At 40.2% G+C, this 12,200-nt stretch overlaps 1 protein-coding gene across 4 annotated transcripts in view; it reads left to right on the top strand.

Moving 5' to 3' along the window:
- CNTNAP2 (contactin associated protein 2) overlaps positions 1 to 12,200 on the top strand; it is a 1,014,729-nt gene that overhangs the window by 294,395 nt on the left and 708,134 nt on the right. The window contains exon 2 of one of the 4 annotated variants that reach the window (XM_062625373.1): positions 9,188 to 9,272. The exons of 2 other annotated variants lie outside the window; for them this stretch is intronic. The gene's annotated coding sequence lies outside the window, so the exon portion shown is untranslated. Of the gene's footprint in view, positions 1 to 1,073; positions 1,201 to 9,187; positions 9,273 to 12,200 lie in introns of those variants that run through there. One more of the 4 variants, XM_062625374.1, reaches the window with a different exon arrangement.

The following is a 12,200-nucleotide window of genomic DNA, read 5'->3' as shown; positions in this document are numbered from 1 at the left end:
AACTCCCAGGAATGTGTGGTAAGGGATGTACAGAACTGCCTAGGATAGATAAGTCGCTGTCTTCAAGTTTTAGCTTTCCCAGTGTTACCCAGCCTGTATCCACAGACATTTTTCTGCTGATAAATAATTCCTCAGTGTAACTGAGGTATTTTCTTTTGCACTACTTGCAAGGCTGCTGGCTGTAATGAAACCCTGCCTTAGTGATGAAACAACATGGTGGTTTAAGACGACTTAGTAAATATTATTTGTTAATTAGTACATCTAACTCAGAAGCTATAACTGTATTAACAGTAGTATTCTGATCTTAAAAGCTCAATTTCTGTTGGTCTGTTTCCTGCTTGTGCTTGTTCTGCCTTCCTTTTTCTCTTACATATAAGTGATTTTCCTTGTGGCCAGAGGCAAATATAACAACTGTCATAAAGACTGATCAGAACTGAAAAGCAGAAGGATAGTGAGCTAATTGCTATGTAATCATGCTTGAAAGCTGTAATATTGGTACTAGGCTCAACTCTGCTCTCATTACACTTCTTTAGATGAACTGCAGTGAATTGTGCGGCTTAGGTGTCACAGAATTTGATGCTCTTCTTAGAATCCTAGAATGGTTTGGGTTGGAATAATCCGTTACAACTTCTCTGCCATGGGCAGGGACACCTTCCACTAGACCAAGCTGCTCAAAGCAGTGAAGAATTCCTTACCTAATCTTAATCTCCCCACTGTCAGTTTATTAAAGCCATTCATTGTCCTATCCCTACATGCCTTTGCAGAAGTTCCTCTCTAGATTTCTGGTTGTCCCTTTTAGGCACTGAAAACTGCTCTAAGGTCTCCCCTTAAGGAGCCTTCTCTTCTCCAGGCTGAACCAGCCCAGCTCTCTCAGCCTGGCTCCAGAGCAGAGCTGCTCCAGCCCTTGCAGCATCTCCATGGTCTCCTCTGGACTCACTCCGGCAGCTCCATGTCCCTCTTGTGTTGGGGGTCCCAAAGCTGAACATGGGCAGGTTGCAGTGGGTTTTATTTTGTGTCTGTCTTTGGATGCAGAGAGCACTCCTCCAAACATGCAGCACATCCATTCATAAACTGGAAGCTAACAGCAGTCAACCCGAGTTTTCTACTACAGGGAAGTATTTCCAAGTATTTTCTTTATCCAGCCGCCAAGCAGGTGGTGTGTTTTGTGAGTCACTTGTTGAGACTAAGCTTTTTCTCTAGGTAAGATGAAAGTACAAAAGTTAGGCTGTCTCTCAGATTGTTCTATTGTAACTTGAAATTTCTGTATGAAATGCTGCATGAAATCTGTCTAGGTCAATACACTCTCACATTTGGACACAGAATGAAATTGATTAGTGGAGACTGATTTTAGTCAGTTGAAATTGAAATCCCAAGCTCCAGGTGTTTGTTTGTTTTTGATAAAACAGTGTGCAGCCAGTGCTATCATTTAGAAGAGCATAGATAGTGATGATGAGTCACTTTATACATTTATATATATTGAAATAACTTCATGAACAGTGGCTGATGGCTGATGTTTCCCCCTAAGCAGAAATGAACAGACACACATGCAAGGAACAATGAACTTCCCCTTTTGCACCAAATGGAGAGAATTATACAAACTATTTCTGGTTTTATATGGAGATAGGAAAAACTCTGACATTTTGATGTCAAAAATTGTTATTGGAGTTATCCAACACCCCCCAGAACCCTCAGGAAATACTCTACAACCATTTGTTAGGAACAAGTTTTGAGGAGAGATGACGTGACGACAGTGGAACTGTTTCGTCCTTCTGCTGTTCTTGGATTCTGGAGGAGGTGCTAGTGTTTATGTTGGTCACCAGGTATTCGCTGAGAAATAACAAGAATTCAAGAAACGTGTTTCAGAAAAAGCTGGCTCAGAGTAACAAGTGTGAGAGTGACAACTCTATCTGCACATCATATTACAAATAGCAGAACAGATACTGCATGGCAAATTCTTGTGCTACCATGATATAAAACTTACCTAAGTTCATATGAATACAGAATAATGTAAAATACAACATAAGCAATGTATTTTAAATCAATATTTTTATTTGATAATGAGGCCTTTTTCTTCAAAATACCTTTAATAAGAAATTAGCTGGATGAGTAAAAGTTGCTGGCACTCAGTTTCAGAGTAGGTTTGTCACATGCAGCAAGAAAATGTCTTAATGATTTGAGGCCAGGATAATGCAATAGTGGGGTAATCATAGAATGGTCTGGATTGGAAAGGACCTCAAAGATCATCTAGTTCCCACACCCCTGCCACCGGCAGGGACACCTCACACTCAACCAAGACACATCACCCAAGGCTCTGTCCAACCTGGCCTTGAACGCTGCCAGGGATGGAGCATTTACCATTTCTAATACCTTCTTTCATGGCATAAATGATACAGTATTCTGTATCATTTATATCTTTATATCAGCTATTCAGATAAGAGTATACCATCTTCTTTATAAGGTACCATTATGTTCACTCGTTACTTAGTAGGCATTGTTCTCTGACTTGCCTTTGGGAAGTTCTGTAAGTCCTGAAGGCTTTTCATGTGCTATTTTCCTGATCTTAATTTTCTTAATCTGATCTATTTTCTTAATCTGTTTTTCCTAATGTTACATGAGACCTCTAAGCATGAGGATTAATTAATAGGCCTTCATTTCTGATTTCTGAGCATCATGATGGGCCTAAAAATTGAAATCCCTCTTGGGGAATTTAGGCATGAGGCATGACACAGTTTCATACTCTTTGAACAACACATGAAAACCAACTTGAGAATAACTGCAGTCCTTAAGTGACTGCTATGTGTGGACACTGCATGTACAATAACTCAGCATCAGTGTTCTTTGCTCTGTGTATTTTCACTGTTGATTATTTTTCCTATTTGATTGAAAGCCATTCTGGGAGGACCATAAGATGGACCATAAAAATCACTGCAAGATTTACTTAAATGTTTCTTGAAAACTTGACTTTTCTGTGTAAAATGCGAGTGAAGGTTGCAAACATTTGCTTATAATAATTAATAGCAGAATTCTGTTGTCCTATTTGGGGCCCTTATATTTCTTCTCAATGCTGTTTTATTTGTATACATATACACGATGAAAAGCACTTATGTCTATGTGCATGGGCTTCCAGTTTATATTGTCAGGCAAATTGAAAGATACGTGGATGCTAGAAAAGGCTCATTAATCAAACAGATGTAGTTTCAGTAATTATGAAATATCCCTGTTAAACAGAAGCAGTAAGTCATTAAAGTATCTTCTCCGGCATTTTGGCTAAGATCAAGCATAGAATATCTTCTTATTAGGGTAATGGAGTTCAATAAAATGCTACTCCATCATTCTCCATAAGGGAGCAAAATGGAACTTTTTGGTTAACTGCAGTCATTTTGTCATTCATTTTGTCTTCCTCCAATCGTGTTCATTCATTTACAAGAGAAAATTAATTCTTCACACATTCAGCCTACTATCCTGGCGAACTGCACGGAACATGAAAGATAACTTTTTAAAGAAATTAAGGGTGGCTTAATGACATTAATACTGAGAATAAAATTTAGAGAAGTGAGAAGTACTTGTTGGGGATTTTTGATGTGTTTGTTTTTTTCTTTAAATCAAGAATCTATTAACATATAAACTCTGTTTGTTAAATTTAAGGGGAGTTTGAGGAAAATCAAGTTAATGGTATAACTTAGTTTAACCTGGTTTTGCTTTTTCCTCCATTGTCTTGGAATTTCACTACAAGTGAATTGAAATTCCCTTTAATTTTTACTTACTGTTTCCTAGGTGTTCTCAAGAGAAAATAACTTTTCTAGGAACTAAAGATCTTAATTATATGGAATTGATTGGATATACTCATCACTCATGGATTCAGATGTGGGATAGAGAAAAGAAGCTTGAAAGGCACCTTCTTAACATGGCATATGGTCTTTGAAATTGTGGCAGATTTTCCTTATTCTGGCTGGACGTTGTTCATTCATATTTGGATGAAAGGATTGAACAGTTTTACTTTTTGCTTCAAGCTTTTCAGTAATCTTTACCTAGAGTAATTCTAGATAAGAAGCAGTGAAGTGATCTGTAAACTTCTGAGCACTTTATCTGAGAAAACTACCTGTCAAAAAAAGACCAAAATGCTAAAGGAAACAAATGAATTTTTAATACTTACTCATGTTTCATCCAAATTCCACTGCCAGCACTTACTGGCTGGGAAGCAGAACAGTTAAATATAATTAAATTCTACACAAGATAATAAGCTACAGTTTCTTTTAAGGAGGCCCTGACTTGCAGCCCTTTCTTGCACATCTGCCTACAAGGCTGGCTGCCCCAGGGCAGGCAGTGGTGGTGTTGTAGTCTTATAGCACTCGGTAGATGGCTCTTCCTATCTCTTCTCATAGAATGGTTTGAGCTGGAAGGGACCTTAAAGCTCATCCAGTTCTAACCCCCTGCCGAGGGCAGGGACACCTTCTACTAGAGCAGGTCACTCCAAGCCCATCCAATCTGGCCTTGAACGCTGTCAGGGATGGGGCAGTCACAGCTTCTCTGGGCACCCTGTGCCAGCGTCTCACCACCCTCCCAGTGAATAATTTCTTCCTTATGTCTAATCTCGGTCTCTCCTCTATCAGGTTAAAGCCATTCCCTTTTTGAAAGTTGCTCTCCAGGTTTCTTGTAGGCCCTCTTAGGAACTGGAAGGGGTCTGTGGTCTTTATTGTGGCTCCCACCTTCTCGTGCTGTTCCAGTGTGGGCTCTCCAGAGGCCGCAGCTCTCATAGCCACCTGCTTTGATGGGGGCTTTTGGGGGAATTCTCTGCCAGGGCAAGGGCTGGAGCCCCTACTCACCCTTCTCCTTCTCTCCTTTCAGGGTTGGCAGGGCTTGTTCTCACCCTTTCTCCTCACCACTGGGCAGCCTTTGCTAGCATTTTGCTGGCCCCAGAGTTAGCAGTCCCCCTGCCAAGACCTGGGCAACTCAGCCACTGCAACTGGGAATGCCTGTGGGCAATAGCGCATTGCTGTGTATATGTATGCATGCAGACTTCCATATGTATTAACATGAGGCATCCTTCACTTTGGGCATAATGGGAATCGGTGATCCAGGCCAAGGTAGTAAACTGTAACGTCTGGAACTTAATATTCAGGTAACTGATTAAAATTGGGAGGGAATGGACTATAATTATAAGTCACTTTAATTTTTTAGAGATGCTGATTTAACTGTGCTGTTGTCCTTGGTTGACATGTTAAACATGTAGTATAACAAGGTTTTACCGAGCTTAATTACCAAGTACTCTTGGCCTTAAAAATGCTTCTGTAGTACACATGCATGCTAATGAGGGTACAATAATAGATGGTGCTATTGTCAACACCATTTGCATTTGATAATTAGGAAGAAAACAACAATTTATATTCAGAAAATGCTACATGAACAGCAGGGTAAGCTGGATGGCTAAGTCTGTTGTAAAACATATTGGCTTGGATTTCCATAGCACATGAAAATAAGGTAGGTCTGGTAATTTACATGAGCAAGAGAAATGCAGTGACATATCCTATCTAAAAATCTGTCTTACAAAACCTTTTATACAGCATCCTCCCAGGCAGCCTTTAGGATAATGAATTACATTGCTGTTCTCTATAATGAGTGTTTCTAAATCAAGAGTTTCTGATGAGACTAAAAGGAAATGTGAAAAAGGAAAGGGCTCTCGGGCCACTGTAATGAGATTTGCTGTTATTTAAGAAGTTAAAAACAGTCTTTGGGAGCATGTGAAGTTACCTGGAGTTGTTCTAACTAGCCTTCACAGTGAAAGGGAACAGTGGTACAGTAACCCTCCACTTGACTAAGACCTTTTCAAATTGGTTTTGATCTCCATTAAGTACAGAATTGGGTTTTCTACTTGGTGTTTTCTTCCGCTGTTTCTAACAGAAGCTTTCCTCGTCACCCTGATGCACCAGACAGGCATGAGAAAGGCATAAGCTGTTCTAGTGTAGATGGCAGAACTGATCTGTTTGAGGGTGCTTAGTTCCTTCCAAAAGCAGGTGAATTTTGCCTGGGGCAGTGCAAAAACTGAAGGTAGGAGTAGTGCAGAACCATCCTTTCATCTCTTCAGTTTCTACTTGTATGATAAAACCATTAGGATCTGAATCAGCAACACTGATCAGTGCAGGCACCTGATGTACTTTGACTTGGGCCGTAGAGTCTGGTGAGAAATGTTTTTTCAGTTAAATAGCTCTTTGCAAGTGTTGATGCAGTCTGTTCTGTCCAGGGGAATACAAAGACATTTTTGGTTGGTGGGGGGGAAGAAGCAAAATTTATTTAGTCATAATGTACTTGGTGTACCAGAGAACAGGTCCCTATAATACATCTCCTGTGATATTCTTAGGACACAGAAACCTGTGAGAGAAGCCTTTCATCACAGGAGTAGTGCTTCAAGAGAGGAAATACGACTAAACTAGATGAGCATATAGCACTGTAGGAAACAATATATGGGGTCTTCTATGGCTGTTTTGTTTATTTTGGTGTTTTATTTAACATCTTGACATGCTCAGGTATCCTGTGAAATATCAGAGGATGTTGTTGTGCCTTTTTGTTTGGCTGGCATTCTGTTAACACAAAACAAAACCCAGACACTACTGTACAATGATTGCTTGTCATCTTTTTCTCCCGTATGTCCCCTTCAAGCTGAATGATAAAAATCATTCACGTGTGTTAGGCCTCTAACCACTTTTTCTTCCTTAAAAATAAAACAGCAAGTGCCAAATATTAAAAAGAGCAGAATTTTAGTGACTTGCTTTGTGACATTCTACCTCCAGCTGAATCCCATGTGCCATTTAGCAGTTGCACAGGCAGGAAGTATTAATTTATTCTTAATTATAATTCTTTCTGGATGAAAACTGCACAGTTACAAAATTCTGGTATTTATTTTTCCTGTTCAAGCGCACAAAGCGTGGTGCTTAATCACACTTAAAGTAGTTTCAGTTCAGTGTTTTACTGTGCGTTGTTATTGCTTCTTGCATTCACACTGTGGATTATTCAAGGCTGTCATTGCCTTTCCTTGCATTAGAATTTCATTCCCTTTTAAAAAGAACATAGAAGGACCTGCAACACTGGAAGTGTGTACCTGCTCACAGTAGTGAAGAACTATCATAGACACGCACTCACATGCATCCACCCACCCTGGTTACTATCTCCAGTGAATGCAGAACCAACAGCTATAATTGATACACACCAACCATGATTTATGGAATTGAAAAGTGGTTGGTATATCAAAACCAAAGATCTCCCTTTAGAGTGATACTTCTGGCTTTAGCTGTACTCAAAAAAGAGTTGCCCTATCATTCGTACAGCTGTTTTAAGATGCTTGCTATCTCCTTCTGATGAGATTAAATCACTTAGTTTAAACATTGACTTTACTCCCAGGTCTTACTCCTTCTAGAATATTAGAATCCAAACAGACTGACAAGGAGTTTGCTTGTGGGGGTGGTTGGCCTGTGCTGAGTCAGCAACAGGAGTCCTGTAAATACTTTACAACTGAGAGTCAAATATTTGCATCTTTACAACTTGCAAGTTGATCATGAAGTTGTTCTGTTCAGCTTCAGATATAAAATTTATGCAAATCTTCTTACCATAGTTACAGGTTGGGCAAAGAAGAGATTCAGAGCAGCCCTATGGAGAAGGACTTGGGGGTGTTGGTTAATGAGTAAATGAACATGAGCCGGCAGTGTGCACTCACAGCCCAGAAAGCCAACCGTACCCTGGGCTGCATCAAAAGGAGCGTGACCAGCAGGTCGAAGGAGGTGATCCTGCCCCTTTACTCTGCTCTCATGAGAACTCACCTGGAGTATTGTGTGCAGTTCTGGTGTCCTCAACATAAAAAGGACATGGAACTGTTGGAACAAGTCCAGAGAAGGGCCACGAGGATGATCAGGGGACTGGAGCACCTCCTGTATGAAGGCAGGCTGAGGAAGTTGGGGCTCTTCAGCCTGGAGAAGAGAAGGCTGCGTGGAGACCTCATAGCAGCCTTCCAGTATCTGAAGGGGACCTATAGGGATGCTGGGGAGGCACTCTTCTTTAGGGACTGTAGTGACAGGACAAGGGGTAACGGGTTAAAACTTAAACAGGGGAAGTTTATATTGGATATAAGGAGGAAATTCTTTCCTGTGAGGGTGGTGAGGCACTGGAATGGGTTGCCCAAGGGAGTTGTGAATGCTCCATCCCTGGCAGTGTTGAAGGCCAGGTTGGACAGGACCTTGGGTGAGGTGGTTTAGTGTGAGGTGTCCCTGCCCATGGCAGGGGGGTTGGAACTTGATGATCTTAAGGTGCTTTCCAACCCTAACCATTCTATGATTCTATAGAAGTAAGACACTTCCTTTCAGTTCTAGGGAAAGAAAGAAAGATTCTGCCATAAATTATTAAATATAAGGCACTTTTGTACTTTGTGGAATAAGGTGAAATGCATCCAGAAATTGTTTGTCCTGTGAAGCTACTGTCCTCAACTGACTTGTTCCTTGTGCTCTTGCTCCGGTGTGCCTAAGCATCCTGAACACTTACTAGAATCAACTTGCAGATTTCATACTGGCGTATGAAACGATTTGTTAGCCTGCTCTGATATGCATATTGTTTCTTCCAGGTATTAGTGTAAGATATTTTAGTCTCTAGTGTTAACGTTCACAGCCATGTTAGATGATTGGTTCAAATTTTTCAGCATGTGTAACAAGCCTCTGAGAGTAGTGCACCTCTCAGGTTGGTTATAACACAGCTTGCTCTTTTCAGTCTATAATACAGAGAAGTTCAAAAATCTAACCTAAGCTCACATTTCCTCTTATGCAGCGTTCCTCATCTCGTTTTTGTTGCAGTTAGTTTTCCTTTCCTGTTCACTGTTCTATTCATCAATCTTTGCATAAGATTTAGACCCTAAAAAACCTGACAGGATATTGGCAGATTCAGGAAGCTTATCTTCTGGAAGCGTGTTTTGGGGAAATGGAATCACGACCAGCATTATCTTAAAAGTATACTATGTATACACTAAATTAATGCAACAGTAAGGAGAAAAGTATTTCTTTTCACCTGTTAAAGTATCTTTTCAGGTACATTTTTTTGATGCTTCTGATGAAATCAGTATATTATGACAGTTTAATTTACCTGGTCGCTTGATGCTTTGGAAACATGGGAAGGAGGGCTAAGAGTTTGCAGAGCTAATCCTTCTGTGTTTCAGTGACAGGAATCAAGGAAGCACATCTTTTATACTTAGTTGGAGGTGAGGGGAAAAAAGCTTTGAGTAGAAGAGGAAGGAGACCAAGGTTAGATCTTATCTTTTTCTCCCAACAAATTATCAGTATTAATACAGTTTAATTCATAGATCATGCAACTCCTGGGTTTTGTTTCTGTCATCACTTCTAACAGTAGGCAACTGATAAATAGCCACCTAATCACTTCTATTACAAATATGATGTATCTGCTTTCTCCAAAGGGGAGCTGAAAGTAAACAGCAATGCACAAATATGGAATTAATAATGTCTTTAGGAAAAAAACACAACTGAATGTAAGTTAAGGTGATGTTTACTTTCTGCTCTGCAATTCAGAAAGAATTCTCTGCTGCATTTTGCATACCCTGTTAATTTCCATTTTTTTCCTCATCTAACCACATGTGGAATATGCTTTACATGCTTCATGGTATTAAATATTCTGTCTGTCTGATGAGAGCAGAGTTTCCTCCCTAGCCATTGTAGGGCAAGGGTAGTTTTCTAGTATAAGAAGCATTCAGATGGGAATCTGCAGCTTTTGCTTTGACTTAACTCCATTAGGAAATTTCTGTTGAGCATCTTAACCAGTCTACAAGTGGATAGATAAAAATACTTAATTATCTCATATAAGCTTAGCATCCTTCATGTTTTTAAAGGATTTTATATGCATATTGCTAGGTTCTATATACCAAGTTAAAGTATTGTTAGTCTATACCTGTGCTGTATTGCTTTGGCAGTTAATGTGTGGCTTTCTGTGGCCATGCTGTTATATTCAAATGCCCAACAGTTCTAAATCCCGTGCTGGATGTTTGGATCCTGCTTAAATTAGGTTAAACCTGAAATAACAGCTCTGAATTTAGAAGACTTTTATGTTGATATAAAACTGCTGAAAGTAAAGGCACCATTAAAATAAGTGTGTGTTGTGAGGAAAAGATTACATGTTCTCATTAAAGGTAAAAGCTTAATTGTAGACATGAAAAATTAAGCTGACGGGTAAAAATTTCATTCAGGAAACTAGTTATGCATTGGTGCCTTATGCGTGGGTCTTGAAAAACAAACAAGTCAAACCGACAAACAGCCAAACACAAACCCAGAGAAATCCCACACCAAACAAACAAAAGATACTTTTGATATAAGGTTGGCTGAGGAAGAACGTAGGCTGGGTAACTGGCAAATGTAATTTAAGGTAAATGAGACTTGACAAGATAAATTGTGGCGATTTTCAGTATTCTTTCCTCCAGCCTTGTGGGTTCCCTGACCTCTACTCAGAAATTCCTCATGCGACATGATTTAAGGCTTCTCTATCCTTAATTCAGCTGGCTACCAGTCTGTGAAAGATCAAACCTACCTGCACAGGTACTTAAGAAGGAGCTTTGTTTGCTGTAACAGCCTGCAAAACATTTGACTATTTCTAGTAGTGAAAAGCTGAGGTATATTTACATGGCAGAAGATAAAAAACTGAAGAGGCATCTGAGGATTTGATTTGCAAAAATATTCATGAACAGAGTTGGTAGTCAGTTACTGCTAGGAGCTAAGGACAGTGTAATGAAATCCCAAGTGTACAGTCAGACCGGCTGACTTCCTGCTAATCCAGATGCAATTGACCTGAGGTTTTGGTTAAGAAACCTGAGAAAACAGGATGGCAGGTTTTTCATACCACTTCTCCAGCTGCACAGGGGGCAAAGCAGTTTGTGTATTCATAAGAGACAGGAGTGTGGTGGCATGAATGCCTGCTGAATTCCCAGTGCACTGTGGAAGGCTCTGCAGAGTCTCAAGTAAACCAAAAGCAATCCAGATGTGGTTTTGGTTTAGGGGGATGTAAAAACTTCCCCTCTTCACTCCTCCAGAAAATAGAAGACCAAATCTAACCGACTCTGCAAAACCTTTACTGTAGATATGGCTTAAAGACAATAGAAAGGATGTATTTGTTCTAAAACCATTCACCTTTATACTTATATACGTAAGTATAAGTAACCATACACCTTTATACTTACAGTAAATAAATCCCAGTCTTTCTGATTAAACTGTAGAACACGGTAATGAATGAGGCTGTTTGATGACACTGCAGCCAGAAATAACTGATAGTAGTCTTGTAATACGTTGCACAGTTGTGCTGCTGTTAGGATATTACCATTTCTGGTGTTTCTTTGGAGTGCTTACAAATGTTTATTAACAAGAAAGTTTTCATAGAATCATAGAATAGTTAGGGTTGGAAAGGACCTTAAGATCATCCAGTTTCAACCCCCCCTGCCATGGGCAGGGACACCTCACACTGAACCATGTCACCCAAGGCTCTGTCCAACCTGGCCTTGAACACCACCAGGGATGGAGCATTCACAGCTTCCTTGGGCAACCTATTCCAGTGTCTCACCACCCTAACAGGAAAGAATTTCCTCCTTATATCCAATCTAAACTTCCCCTGTTTCAGTTTTAACCTGTTACTCCTTGTCCTGTAACTACAGTCCCTAATGAAGAGTCCCTCCCCAGCATCCCTACAGGCCCTTCCAGATACTGGAAGGCTGGTCAACCTAGCCTGCCTTAGATTAGCCTAGCCTAATCACAGCTTAGATAGCCAAATCAATCACAGCTTGATTCGTCCTTCCAGCCAGTTCTTGATCCACCTCACTACCTGATCATCAAGCCTGCACTTCCTTAGCTTATCTATGAGGATGCTGTGGGAGACAGTATCAAATGCCTTACTGAAACCAAGAAAAACCACATCTACCACTCTACCATCATCCATCCACCTAGTTACTTGCTCATAGAAGGCTATCAATTAATGATTTCACCTTAGAGGGTGAAAAATAGCTGCTCTGCTTTTTTCCTTTTCAGCAGCAGCCACCTTTTTAAGCAGTGTTATCTCTATTGGTGGTATGCAACTTGAAGTGGAATATGAAACATCCCAGGCGATCAGTATCAGCTGCTCTGATATTTTATATTATAGCTGAGCTCACAGATGCTTAAAGAAGGCTTCAGTTACACTTG

The sequence above is a fragment of the Pezoporus occidentalis genome, unplaced genomic scaffold, assembly GCF_034315485.1.
Source record: "Pezoporus occidentalis ecotype Australia unplaced genomic scaffold, CSIRO_AGI_Poc_V1 ctg28, whole genome shotgun sequence".
In the NCBI taxonomy this organism is placed as follows: domain Eukaryota; kingdom Metazoa; phylum Chordata; class Aves; order Psittaciformes; family Psittacidae; genus Pezoporus; species Pezoporus occidentalis.
Note: the sequence above shows the minus strand (reverse complement) of the source record. Positions and strands in the feature narration are given on the sequence as shown.